The 13081-nt window shown below is 39.3% G+C and overlaps 1 long non-coding RNA gene and 1 pseudogene across 1 annotated transcript in view; both read right to left on the reverse strand.

Annotated features, from left to right (window-relative positions):
* Positions 1-382: 382 nt before the first annotated feature.
* Positions 383-4863, reverse strand: LOC108290383 (annotated as a pseudogene).
* A 134-nt stretch (positions 4864-4997) lies between these two features.
* Positions 4998-13081, reverse strand: part of LOC108290385 — a 26707-nt gene continuing 18623 nt past the window's right edge. The window contains exon 3 of the long non-coding RNA XR_001819556.2: positions 4998-9243. This is a non-coding gene — a long non-coding RNA (uncharacterized LOC108290385). The remainder of the gene's footprint in view (positions 9244-13081) is intronic.

A 13081-nucleotide genomic window follows, 5' to 3' on the forward strand; every position in this document is an offset into this window, starting at 1 on the left:
AATCAACACATTGCAGCCAAAGAAAACACTTTCAATTGTATCTCTCCATCTTTCATCTACCTCACCATCCATCTCCTTTACTATCAAAAGCAAGAGGGACAAGTAAATTTCCCAAGACACCTCATAGCCAGGAAATGGTAGAGGCAGGATTCAAAAGCTACTAGAGAGTCCACGTCTTCGTTTGTTTTGAGATGGAATCTCACTCAGTAACCCAGCCTGGAGTTCAGTGGCATGATCTCAGCTCAATGCAACCTCTGCCTCCCAGGTTCAAGCAATTTTCCCATCTCAGCCTCCCGAATAGCTGAGATTACAGGCACTCACCATCATGCCAGCTAATTTTTGTATTTTTAGTAGAGATGGGGTTTCACCACGTTGGCCAGGCTAGTCTTGAATTCCTGCCTCAGGTGATCTGCCTGCCTCAGCCTTTCAAAGTGTTAGGATTACAGTCATGAGCCACCATGCCTGGTTGAGTCCACATGTCTTAACCACCCACTGTCCTACCTTGGGTGATACTAGAAAAGGTTTAGCCACTGCCTAGCACATGGTCATCTCTGGGTAAAGGACAAACTTACTTCTCCTCCAATCACCACTTCACCTCCTTTTATCTGCTGTGAACTCCTAGTTTTCTTTAAATCTAACTTCAAACCGCAACTTCTAAGAAATGCCTTTCTAACCCCCTTGCCCAATTACAGGTCCCCACTATTTGTACTCCCAGCACTTTGTGCATCTCTTTTTTTGAGATGGCGCCTCTGTCACCCAGGCTGGAGTGCAGTGGTGCCATCTTGGTTCACTGCAACCTCTGCCTCCCAGGTTCAAGTAATTATCCCACCTCAGCCTCCCAAGCTGGGACTACAGGTATCCACCACCAGACCCAGCTAATTTTGTATTTTTTTAGAGATAAGGTTTCATCATGTAGGCCATACTGTTCTAACTTCTAACCTCAAGTGACCTGCCCTCTTTGGCCTCCCAAGGTGCTGGGATTACAGGTGTGAGCCACCATGTTTGGCTCACTTTGTGCATTTGTAGTAACATCTCTCCTCCACTAGATTGTGACCTCCACAAGAGCAGGGGCCTGTTTTGTCCACCCTTATAGTGCACATCATACATCCTTTATCACTCTGGTTCTCTCTACGTTCATGTCTTGGTGAAAGTGCTAGATCACCAACCAGCACGTCTTATATTCCAACAAGCAATCTGGTCTGCTGACCCTACCCACGAGGCTGTGTGTGAGCCAGGTGGGCTGGGAAACAGAGACTAACCCTGGCCCAGTGAACCCAAGATGGCCTGCTCCATGAAAGGGATCTGGTTCCCTGGTAGAAACAAACGAGACTTTGAGTACCCAAGACCTCAATTCCTGGGGCTAGTGAATGGGTCATAAATGAGCCCCTTCTGCCCCTATTCTTTTAAACATGTCCACTTCCCTCAGGAGCTTGGATGGAGGGCACCTGGATGTCCATCCCAGGTATACTGGGGCCACTAGTAACACAGACCAAAGCAGTGAAGGAGGACAGGGTCAGGGTGGGGTGGGAGAGCAGGGGCAGACACAGCCAAGGCTGTGGGGCTTCCCCAGAGGCCCAGATAAGCTTGGGCCTGTAGAGGACCAGCTTCTTGGCATCACTGGGAACATTCAGGAATTTTGTCTATGATCTTTCTGCTTTGCAGAGGCAGGGTGCCTTCATGCACCTTGAGTCCTTACTGTCCATGCCATCATTGCCAGAAGATAGAGACATGTCCAGTGGTGTATGTTTAAGAAATGGAAGGTGCAGCTAGCCCCCATGAGTCCTTCAGGTCTGACTGAGGCACCTCCTTGAGAAGTTTTTCTTCCTTGACACATCCTTTAGTTATTTCCATGCTCCTCACCATGGGTCCTGATAGCCTTGGTGCTCTCAATATTGTAGGCTCAAAAAACATTTGCTGAATGAATACAGAACTTGAAGACTGCCGTTCCTCTGAGCAGTTGCCAGGTTCTCTGCCTGAAATCCTCTTCCTTCTTCATTCACCTAAGGACCAGGAGCAAGAAGACTGTCCTGGTCTCCATTGTTGGCCAATGGATCTGAGGGTCCTGACCGATGAGTCCTCTGGTGTTGTTTGAGATGGTCAGACCTCATGAACTCTCAGCTGCACTGATCACATTTATATGGTTGATATCTGGTGTGTATCCGCCTATGTCGTGTAAGCTCACCAGATTGGAAGAAAGACCATAAACACCTTTCCCAGTTGAACAAATAGGGCGTCTCACCTGTGTGCTTGCATTGGTGGCTCATGAGGTGGAAGCACTTGGTACCTGTATAAGCTTTTCCGCAGTTCTCATAGTTGCAGCAGTAAGGCCTTGCCTCTGAGGAGCCCCCTCTACCAGTCTTTTCCTGAGGCCTGGCGTTCTGCTCTGCTATCTGTGACGCAGGTCTGTACTTCTCCAGTAGGAATGGGCCTGCTTGGGAGTCTGGCTGACTCACAAGAGTCCTGAGATCCAAAACCAGCAATGACTGGGACTCTGATGGGGCATCCCAAGATCATGGGCATCATGTGGGGGGCAACATCAGAGCCACAGAGGCGAGCACAGCCTGGGCCTCAGTGGAAGGTATGGTTGGGGCCAACAACGTTTCATCAGAAAGTACTGTTGAGAGGCCAAGTTAAGGCATTGCATAATATACCCAATGTGGGACATCACTAGGATTCCAGTGGAAGCTGAGACTGGCAGCCTGAAGGCCACAGCCACCCCTGCAGTATTGGGCTCTCCTACAGGCATTATCTGGGGCCCACTGAAAATTATGATCTCTTGCTGAGGCGGAGATACTCCCTGACAGTAAATCATCCAGGAAGGAGTGAGAGTCGCTTGGGGGCAGTAGCTCACACCATGCTCAGCCAGTGTCATACTGAACTGTGGCCCCACTTCATCCACAATCTGCCCCGGTGCCTCAGCAGATACCAAGGGGAGCCTCAGCATCTCTGTGCTGTGAGGGAAGTGCTAAATGTTTGGTAGGCCATGGTTCCAAGAGGTGTGCACTCCAGAGCTTCAGAAGATGGGATCATATTCAAGATGAGTGCTGAGTTCTCCTTATCCTGGGCAGCCTGGTGTGCTGCCTGCCACTGGCTCAGCTCCCCAGCCTCCTGCTCCATCTCAGCCTGGGGTGGCGTATTGACTCTCTGCTGAACAGACAGGGAATGACCCACCATGGTATTGCGGATGGATATCGGGACATCGCTCTGGTTATTTTGTCTTTTCTTCCTTTATTCCTTTTTTTACTGTCTTCCTCAGTGGTTAAACAAATTTCTCATTTAATGGTAGCATGTTTTAATGTGTTGGTTTTTATCTTTAGTAGATCTATTTTAGGTTTTTGGAGGGGAGTTTGCCTGTTTGTTTTCACTTTTTAGAGATGAGGTCTCACTGTGTTGCCCAGGCTGGACTCAAGCTCCTGGGCTCCAGAGAACCTTCCACCTTAGCCTCCTGAGTAGCTGGGACTACATGTTCATGGCACTGCACCCAGTCTATTATAGAATTTTGCTTTGTTGTTACCATAAGGCATACCCAAAATTGTCTTATAGACATGAGAAGTTATTTTAAATAGATGACAAATTAACTTCTATCACAAAGAAAATTTAAAAAATAAATGAAGGAAAACCTAAAAGTCTCTACACTTTAACTTAATTCCCCCACTCATACAATTTGACTTTGTTGTCTCAATTTACAGCTTTTTATACTTCCTATCTTTCAACAGATTTCTGCAGTTATTATTTTTGATAGATTTGTCTTTTAGTTCATACTAGAGATATGAAGGATTGTATGCCATAATTAAGTACTATTCTGAATTTATGTGTGTATTTACTTTACCAGTGAGTTTATGCTTTCAAATGTTTTCTTTTTGCATGCTAGTATCCTTTCCTTTCAGACTGAAGAACTCTCTTCAGCATTCATTGTAAAACAGGTCTAGCAATGATGATTTCCTCAGTTTTTGGTTGTCTGGGAAGACTTTATCTCTCCTTTATGTTAGAAGGAAGGCTTTGTTAGGTACAGTATTCTTGTTTGACAAATTTTTCTTCTGACTGAATGTCATCCAACTTCCTCCTGGCAAGTTGGTTTCCACTGAGAAGTCTGCTGCTAGATAAATACGAGCTCCTTCATTTGTTATTTGCTTCTTTATTCTTGCTGCTTTTAGAATCTCGTCTGTGTTCCTGACTTTTGAGAGTTTATTATATGCCTTAAGGTAGTCTTACTTGGGTTGAATCTGTTTGGTGATATCTGACCTTCCTGTACCTGAATATCAATATCTTTCTCTAGGTTTGAAAAGTTTTTGGTTATTATTTTCTTGCATAGTCATTCTACCCCTTGCTCTTTCTCAACTCTTCCTTGAACACCAATGACTTATATTTTCTCTTTTGAGGTTATTTTCTTATATTGCAGGCATTCTTTATTCGTTTTTATTCTTCTTTCTTTTCTGAATGTGCATTTTCTAATAGCCTGTCTTTTAGCTCACTAATTCTTTTTTCACATGATCCATTCTGCTTTTGAGAGCTTCTAATGCATTTTTCAGTTTAACAAATGTATTTCTCTGTTCCAGATTTCTGTTTGACTTTTTAAATTATTTTAATCCCTTTGTTAAATTTATCTAGAAAATTTATACATTGCTTTGCTGTGTTATCTTGAAGTTTGCTGAGTTTCCTTAGAACAACTATTTTGATTTCTTGATCTGAGAGCTTACATATTACCATGTCATTAGAACTGGTTCCTGGTTTCTTGCTTTGTCCATCTGGGGAGGTCATGATTCCTTGTTTGTTGTTGTTTCTTTCTTCTTTTTTTTTTTTTCTGAGACGGAGTTTCACTCATGTTACCCAGGCTGGAGTGCAATGGCGCGATCTCGGCTCACTGCAACCTCCGCCTCCTGGGTTCAGGCAATTCTCCTGCCTCAGCCTCCTGAGTAGCTGGGATTACAGGCACGCACCACCATGCCCAGCTAATGTTTTGTATTTTTAGTAGAGACGGGCTTTCACCATGTTGACCAGGATGGTCTCGATCTCTTGATCTCATGATCCACCCGCCTTGGCCTCCCAAAGTGCTGGGATTACAGGCTTGAGCCACCGTGCCCGGCCTGTTGTTGTTTCTTATAAACATACATCTGTTGTATTTATTCTAGTCTTTGCTATCTGGCTTTTTTTCAACTTTCTAGAGTATGTTTGCCTAGAGATTCTATGCAGTTGCATGTAAGCATCCTTAATCCTAGATTGCTGCCTCCTTTTTGGCATTGAATGGTACATTAAGCCCCAGTTTGCTTCAGTTCTTGAAATCATTCAGAGCTCTCCTCATCCCAGATTAGGGGTTAGAGAGTCCCATAGGGACACTGATTGTGTGGGAAGACTGGCTAGGAGTTCATGCACAGAAGACCAATGGAGGATATATCCTACATCTTGGTGTTGCTAAACAGCCAATCTGCTTTGACGTCTTTGGCTGAGATAAAGAGCAAAGTTCCATAAACTAGGGTCTCTAGTCCTGCCTCTCTTCTTTGTCACTAGCTGGCCTCAGGAGTTTTTCTCCCTATAGGCACTTGCAATGCTTCCAAGGGTTAAAGCAGGAGTTGTTTTCCTGCAAGGGAACCCAGGAAGGTGGGAAAACTGGCTGTTTCCCTTGATCTCACTTTTTCTAGTGTGGAAACCATGGGTCAAGGAAAAAAAAATGTCCATGAATGGCATCTGGCAGATTTGGGGAGGGGCATGATGAGTAGAAAAGTCCATTTCTCTTACTGTCTTCTCAGAGTTTCTCACTGCTCTGTGGTCCTAGGGGTCATTTCAGCCCCAAATTTAAGTTCTGGGATACTGCTGTTTATAATCTTCACACTAGATATTTGATTTAGGTTTTCTGTGGGGAAGAGTGAAGCCAAATTGCGTACACTTCACATTTTGGTTACATCATTCAACAATACCCATTCATTTTTGTGAGCACTTTCCATATGCCAGGCACTATGCTAAATATTTTACCTACATTATCTCATTTAATCCTCCCAACAGCTCTCTGAGTTAGGAACTGTTATGTTCCTATTTTACAAATGATGAATCTGAGGCTTGGAGAGATAAGTAACTTGCCCAGAGTTAGACATTTTGATTCCACAATCCAAACTCTTAATATCAAGAATTTTAACTGAAATTTTAAATTTATAAACCTGACCATCTTACTAGATCTAGAGCAGAAATCATGCTTTATTTATCTTTTCAGCCCTGATAACTAGCATTGCCTAAAACATTCTAAGTACTTACTAAATATCAGTTGAACTAAACCTAATTTATGACTTGTATTTACAAGTTATCAGCAGAACTACAGTACACAGTATTTGGACACATAGGTATGCTTTCCATATATTTATATATATCTTAAAAGTGACTGATTGTCCTTGGACCACTCTTGCTCTGCCACTGTGGCTTCCTCTAAGCCAATTAGAAGCTGTCTTTGCAATTCCAGAAAACAAATATCTGATTCCAAGATGCATTTCTAAATTTGCAGGCTTTTGTGAAACAAAAGAGCAAAATTTTTTCCAAATTTCCTTTGAAGACTTCAGATCTTTTCACAGAATTTCTCTTTTCACAGAAGCCAGCCTGTCTTTCCCTTTTTTCCCTCTGTGCCAATTTCAGTTATTTCTACCTCCAGAGTTTTCTCTCTGACTGTTCAATCTATAGCAAAGATAAATTTAGCTCTTTGGGTTTTTTTCCATTTCTATCCACAATGGGCTGATAATATTTTCCAAAGGTGACCACCACAATAAATCTCATACCACAAGCTCCCTCTTAAGTGCTGTTCATTCTTGGTTCACATCTTTTTCTTGATATATTCTTCCTAAGTAATCTCACTTTATCTCAGGGTTTTAACTATCATTAGTATGCTAATGGTCCCCAAATCATAAGCACTGATCCTCATCTTTAGACTTTTACACAAAACATTATAATACAAATTTTATTACAGAATGACAGTGACACTCATCTCATCAATTAATAGCTCTTCTTTTTAGTTTTATTGGACAATTGTGACTAGTTCAATCAATAGAGTATGGTAAGAGTGATGCTAAATGACTCCCAAGGCCAGATCATAGAAATGATATGCACTTCTACCTTGTTTTCTTGGTATGCTCTCTCTTTTAACTCAGCCACCATGTTGTGAAGAAGAAAAACAGCTGCATGTAGAGGCCATATGTAAGTGATCCATCTGACCAAGAACCCCAGCTGAAGTCCCATGCAACAGCTAGTATTAACCATCAGATATGTGAGTGAGTCTTCAAATGATTCCAGTCTCCTGCCATTGAGTTACCCATACCACCCCATCTGATGCTGCATAATGCAGAAATGAGCTGCCCCCACTGAGCCCTCTCCATTAAATTGCAGATTTATGAGCTAAATAAATGATCGTTGTTGTTTTAAGTCACTAAATTTCGAGCGGGTTGTTATGAAGAAAAGATAACTAGAATAGTTAACCAATGCTTCTCTCAACAGCACTAAAGATCTACTCTCCCTGGAGGACAGAGAAAGACTTTTAAAAAATGTTTCTAGTTACATATATTATATAACAAATATATATGTCACATAGTTATATATATTTATTGTACATAAATATATACTAAATATGTTATATATGATAAAGCAATACTAACAATAATTCATTTACTGTATAATAAACTCAGTAGTTTATTCTATAGTTTATAATAGTAATGCTGACTATATTCTATAGTTTATAATAGTAATGTTCACATATGCTTTTAAATTATAATGTATTGTTTTTGCTAGAATTATTTTTATTAATATTATCATTAAGTACTAAGATAAAATAAAGCTCTTGAGAATCACAACAAGTTGTCAAATGAATAGATTCCATTCAACAATTTTATTCAAATTTTGGCATCTACAATGGTGAACCAGAAAAATAGCATCCATTATAGAATATATCCTATAAAACAGTGGTTCCCAATCCGCAGGTCACGGACGGGTACCAGTCCATGGCCTGTTAGGAACCAGATTGCCCAGCAGGAAGTAAGCAGTAGGCAAGTGAGAGAAGCTGAGTTCCACCTCCTGTCAGATTAGTGGCAGCATTAGATTTTCATAGGAGCACGAACCCTATTGCAAGCTGTGTATGGGAGGGATCTAAGTTGTGTGCTCCTTATGAGAATCTAAAGCCTGATGATCTGAAGTGAAATAGTTTCATCCCAAAACTATTCCCCCACCCAAGTCTCTGGAAAAATTGTCCTCCAGAAAACCAGTCTCTGGTGCCAAAAAAGGTTGGGGACCACTGTTTTAAAGGCTTATTCTGTCTTCCTTTGCAACATGTTATATAAATTCATTGAGGAAGTATGTCTGATTTTGGTTTTGGTATCCACCAGCACCAAACACAGAACAGTAGAACTAACTTATTTCCAGGCTCAGGCACTCCCTTTGTAGCACATGAGGAAAGTTGGACACCCAGAATCAAGGGTAATTAGACAAGCAGCAAAGGCAGGAAATACTAGCAACTTTTATTTGGACTGTAACGACCCCTATTTTTTTTTTGATGCCATAAAACTAATTTTTCTTGATTGCTAATCAAAGAAAAGCATGACCATAACAGCAGCTAAGCATTTCTCCAGTAGAGGCAAACATAATTCTCAGATTCAACGAGTTTTTAGCTTCAGCTCAACCTGAGTGGACTCACCAGGCAAAGGATGACTGACTCAAGCAGTCTGAATTTATAAGTACTTTTGCATTTATTCATTGCACTATAATTTCTTGTTTCCATTGTTGTCTAATATTTTAGCTGCAAATAATACTTGATTGGCTCCCTAATTATCGGTCATGGGGATCTAAGTGGCTTTCATTGCAGAGTTGTTTTCTAACATAGGGATTTACAGATTGTAGGCTTGAATAAACCTTTGAAGATTTGTATGTTACTTATATTTGTAAACATTATAGCTAGCAGACTTTTAATAGTTTCGACCCTACACTCAAACATGAAAGAAAGAATAATTAATCCTGACCGGCCAGTGAATATGACCTTATTATCACATCCTATACACTTTTAGTCTCAGTTTTCTCCATTAAAAACAAGCACCTCATCAAAGGGGCTTGTGTCATTCAATGCAACCAATATTTACTGAATACTCACTTACACAAGCCCCTGTGCTACATGCTTTAAGCAAGGTAAAAAGGATTATTTTTACCAGTTTGAAGGTCACCAGGCATAGACGAAGATGGTGAAGAGAGTTCATGCTGCGCAGTGAAAGTCTTCTCTCTTTCCTCTGTCTAGTTTCAGAGAGAAGAAAAAAGGAAAATAAAGGGAATTCTAAGAATGATGACAAAGGAAATTTCCAAGACAATAGCAAACATCAAGGCAGAGAATGCAATCAATTCAGACTAGCAGAAGGTCAGATGTGTCCAGTGTTAATGTTTCCAAAAAAGAAAATGGAACTAATAAATTATCTTAAAGTTTAGGACTAATAAAAATTACATTGAGACATATTTTATAAAGATTTTGGAAGTACGGAAAAAGTCTAGCCAAATTCAAAAAAAATCTAATAAATAAAAATTAAGCAATTATCAACTTAAAAAAAGGAAAAATGAACAAGATAGAAAATAAAAGTGTAGTTTAACACTTGGTTCAGCATTGATAGAAATTTACATAGCCAAAAGATGCAGACACAGAATATTTATTTATTTATTTATTTATTTATTTTAGAGACGGGTCTCTGTCACCCATGCTGGACCACCACACTGGGTTGTTTTGAGATGAGGAGGTCTTACTGTATTACCCAGGCTGGTCTTGAACTCTTGGCCTCATGTGACCCTCTGTAATCAAAAATTAAGGTACAATTACATAGAAGAGTGACAGAAAGGAATGACATAAATGAGCTAAAGATTTTATGTCCTTAAACAGGAAAACAATAAATGTCCACGACTAATAATCTAGAGACAACAGTATGCACATATTACTTTTTAATGGAGATAAACATCTGATTAAGTTTTTAATAGTTGAAAAGTGGCAACTTTGGCTGGGCATAGTACACAAGGATTAAAAAGCCAAGCTTCTTAGTTTGAGGAAATACCATGCTTTGGAGTAAAATTAACATAGATGGAAGTATACCAACCCTTGTGAACATAATCTATGAGTAATAGGAACTAATCAACTTGTAAAACTCTCATCAGAAACATTTTGTTAATAAAAGCACATTTTTTCAAACCCAGATTCATTTAAACATCCTTTGTAATGAACCACTGACCTGAAAAGTGGATAACAATGTGTGTTTTATCTAATTGTTTTGAAAACTATAGCCTAAATTATTAAGATTTTAAGCCAGTTATTAAGATGTTTTCAATATTAAGCTGTTTAATATATTAAAAAATATGCATTTCTTAATATATTAAGAAAATGAAAATAGCTGTAGTTATAAAAGATTTTCATCCTATTAATAAGAAAGACCAGCTGGAAGTCAGTTTCTCATTACATATTTTCATATAGAGACCATGTTTGAATATCAAACTGTTCCACTTAGTAACCTCACCGATAAAAAAAAAAAAGCATAGCAGGAAAATGCTTTAATACTTATGATGTGATGCTGAACCTGCAATATAGCCCTAGCAAATTTGGCTTTAAGAGCTGCCTCATTACACATTTATAAATGCATGTTATGTATCTACTAGGCTGGAATGAAGCCCTATAGCCATTTCAGTTTATCAAGTAAACGAAGTAATTTTTAAAAAACATTATGCAGTTGATTACACAAAGCAACAATATATACTCATGATTATTTGTAAAGGCTACCACTATGGACTGATTTTCTGTTTTATTGTGTGCTAAAATGCCAGCCACTTGAACCAGCAAAAATTACACTGTGTAAACCCAGAAAGCCGAGATGATGGCTCAGTAGCAATGTTCTCTAATCATTACAGCTATTATTTAACATTCACTGCACACTGGCAGCATTCTAATCATTTTATAAAATGACCCTGCCCAGTGAATTTACCCAGTTAACATCAAACAAACATAAGACATGAAAATGTCATTGAGCCATTACATCTGCTTTTTATTCTTCTTCCAAGTTGTTTAACATTCTTTTTTGAGACAAGAGTCTTGCTCTGTCACCGAAAATGAAGGGCAATGGTGCCATCACAGCTCACTGAAGCTTGGACCTCCCCAGCTCAAGCAATCCTACCTTAGCCTTTCTAGTAGCTGAGACTACTCTGGCTACCAGGGCATGTGCCACCACACAGGGCTAATTATTATTTTTTTTTTTTTTTTGTCTTTTGTAGAAACTGGATCTCCCTATGTTGCTCAGGCTGGTCTCTAACTACTGGGCTCAAGCAATCTGCCCACCTTGGCTTCCCAAAGTGTTGGCATTACAAGTATGATCCACCACACCGGGCCTCTTTTCTTTTTTTCCTATCAGGAATGTACTGGATTTACACAGTGTAGTTAGTTTTGGCTAGATTTACACAATGTAGTTAGTTTTGGCTGGATTTACACAGTGTAGTTGATTGTGCTGTGGTCCGAGAGACTGTTAAGATTTCCATTCTTTTGCATTTGCTGAGGAGTGATTTACTTCCAATTATGTGGTCAATTTTAGAGTAAGTGCGATGTGGTGCTGAGAAGAACGTATATTCTGTGGATTTGGGGTGGAGAGTTCTGTAGATGTCTATTAGGTCCACTTGGTCCAGATCTGAATTCAAGTCCTAGATATCCTTGTTGACTTTCTGTCTCGTTGATCTGTCCAATATTATCAGTGAAGTGTTAAAGTCTCCCACTATTATTGTGCAGGAGTCTAAGTCTCTCTGTAGATCATTAAGAACTTGCTTTATGTATCTGGGTGCTCCTGTATTGGGTGTGTATATATTTAGGATCGTTAGCTCTTCTTGATGCACTGATCCGTTTACCATTATGTGATGCCCTTCTTTGTCTCTTTTGATCTTTGTTGTTTAAAGTCCATTTTATCAGAGACTAGGATTGCAACTCTTGCTTTTTTTTTTTTTTTTTTGCTTGGTAAGTATTCCTCTATCCCTTTATTTTGAGCCTATGTGTGTCTTTGCATGTGAGATGGGTCTCCTGAATATAACACACCAATGGTTCTGGACTCCATTTTCTCCAATTTGCCAATCTGTGTCTTTTAATTGGGGCATTTAGCCCATTTACATTTAAGGTTAATATTATGTGTAAATTTGACCTGTTATTATGATGCTAGCTGGTTATTTTGCCCATTAGTTGATGCGGTTTCTTCATAGCGTCTATGGTCTTTGCAATTTAGTATGTTTTTGCAGTAGCTGGTACCAGTTTTTCCTTTCTGTATTTAGTGCTTCCTTTAAGAGCTCTTGTATGGAAGGCCTGGTGGTTCAATGTTGGTGTTTAGCATCATAAACCTTCCTCATAACACTATGTTATCTGTATCCTAGAGATTTTGTTAGGTTATATCTTTGTTCTCATTAGTTTCAAAGAATTTTTTTTTCATCTACTTTAATTTTATTTTTTACTTAAAAGTCATTTAGGAGTGATTATTTAATTTCTATGTAATTGTATGGTTTTGAGAGATTTTCATTATGTTGATTTCTATTTTTATTGCACTGTAATCTGAGATTGTGGCTGGTATGATTTCTGTTTCTTTTTGTTGTTTGTTTTGTTTTGCTGATAATTTTTATGGCTCATTTTATGGTTAATTTTAGAGTATGTGCCATCTGCAGGTGGTAAGAATATAAGTTCTCCTTTTCTTTGGTAAAGAATTCTGAAGATATCTATATAGAACCATTTGGAAAGGTGTCAAGTTCAGGTCCCGATATGTTTGTTGGTTTTCTGCCTTGATTATCCAACCCTTTTAGTGGGTTGTTGAAGTCTCCCACTATACTGTAATTATTTAAGTCTCTTTGGAGGTCTCTAAGAACTTACTTTAGGAATCTGGGTACTCTTGTGGTGACTGCATACATATTTAGGATAGTTAGGTCCTGTTGAATTGAACTCTTTACCATTATGCAATGCCCTTCTTTGTCTTTTTTGATCATTGTTGTGTTAAACTCTGATTTGTCTAAAATTAAGATAGCAGCGGCTGCTTTTTTCTGTTTTCCATTTGATCAGTAGGTTTCTGGTTTTTTTTTTTTTTTT

This window comes from Cebus imitator, unplaced genomic scaffold (genome assembly GCF_001604975.1).
Source record: "Cebus imitator isolate Cc_AM_T3 unplaced genomic scaffold, Cebus_imitator-1.0 Scaffold433, whole genome shotgun sequence".
In the NCBI taxonomy this organism is placed as follows: Eukaryota; Metazoa; Chordata; class Mammalia; order Primates; family Cebidae; genus Cebus; species Cebus imitator.